This window comes from Tribolium madens, unplaced genomic scaffold (genome assembly GCF_015345945.1).
Source record: "Tribolium madens isolate multiple individuals breed KSU strain unplaced genomic scaffold, Tmad_KSU_1.1 Scaffold_20;HRSCAF=117;Tcas5.2_LG4, whole genome shotgun sequence".
Taxonomy (NCBI): Eukaryota; Metazoa; Arthropoda; class Insecta; order Coleoptera; family Tenebrionidae; genus Tribolium; species Tribolium madens.
In genome coordinates, this window is record NW_025400985.1 from 13,856,304 (window position 1) to 13,857,890 (window position 1,587).

Here is a 1,587-nt window from a genome sequence, read left to right on the forward strand (position 1 = left end):
TAAGTGTAATGATTTTGATATTAACATAATTAACAAAATGGTTCAAAAAGTTAAATATAGAAAAATGATCAGTAATTCCACGACTTTTACAAACAAACCAAAGAAAACACAGTTTTTGGACGGTATGGACTCATAAGTAAAGGAGATCAACTTTGTGCCGGAGTTCTTTTCAGGCTGCGCCAGAACTCGCGCCCCAGAGAAAAAGTTTAAGTAAGATAAGATACCAGTAACATGGAAAAAATGTTTAAAAAATTCTATCTGTCAATAAATTTTGCCATTTATTTTTTGACATTTGACATTTTTTTATGTCAATTTAATGATACTGATGATCCTGTATATGTTTTTTTCCAATTACTTAGTAAAAGTACAAAAGTTTTGCCAATTAAAGCCACAAATAACATTGAATAGAGTTACAATTTAGGATGTAGCTTCCTTGTTTCCTCTTCTAATAGCCTGTAGCAAAAAAACTTATTTTTCCTACAGAAATAAATAGAGTCAAAGTGCAAAATTTAAACTCTCATAACTTCGAAATTTTCATAGATAATTTTTTTTAACATTTTTTCCATGTTCCTGGTATCTTACCTTATATGGCATTTTTCTCTGGGACGTGAGTTTTGGCGCACCCTGTATGTATAAAGAAAATCGACTTAAGGCTCTTCATCGTAGAAGATAACGGTAAATCCTGAACTCCAGTTGTATGTTTAATTTTTTTGTGTCATACAACATTGCAATTCGTCATTTTTAACCGATTTTCTATGCATCAGCCGGCTATCACTGTTGCACTCATCGGTGTTCATATCTCCTTCAACGACAACAAATTTCAAAGACCGATAGATACGACCCGGGTACCTACTGGTAATAAAGTAATAAATTTTAGAATAGGGCCTCATCGCAGGGTGTAACCCACAAACATGATCGTTTTATTGCGTTAGTTCCAAGCAAAGATATGCATCTGCACCCCTCAAGAAGAGAATTGTTAGTTCATTTCATCTATTTAAAAATAAATTAAAAAATTGATAGGTTTAATATAAAGGCACGTAATCCTAAAAAAAAAATTAATATTTATATTAATTTCACTGAGGACGGTTTGTGCTTAGAAATTATGTGTATTACAAAAAGTTAAAAAAAATAAAAACATTTTGAGAGACAAAAAATACTACATAAAGTACTAATTTTTTGACAGTTACTTAATATCATTTATTACTGTCGATTTATGACTTGTACTTTCCAATCTAGTGATCGGAAATCAGGGTACTCTCCGATCTAGCGACCGGAAAGCAGGAACCCTGTAGGGCTGAATTATTTATTTATTTATTTAGCACTTATCACAGTTACAAATGGAATAAAAAACACTAACGTTACAAGTTACAAGCGGCTGTACTTTACATAGAGCAACTATTTTTTAAACACATTTCAGCATAAGCTGGTAAATAGTGATTGTAATAAAATTGTTTGATTAAAAATTATCTGAATTTCTTCAGGAGTTTTTTTAATTACTTTCAAAATATCTTTGCACAACACAACCATAATCACCATCCGCTTCTTCAGTAATTTTTCTTCTGTTTACTAGATTATTGTCATTATTTA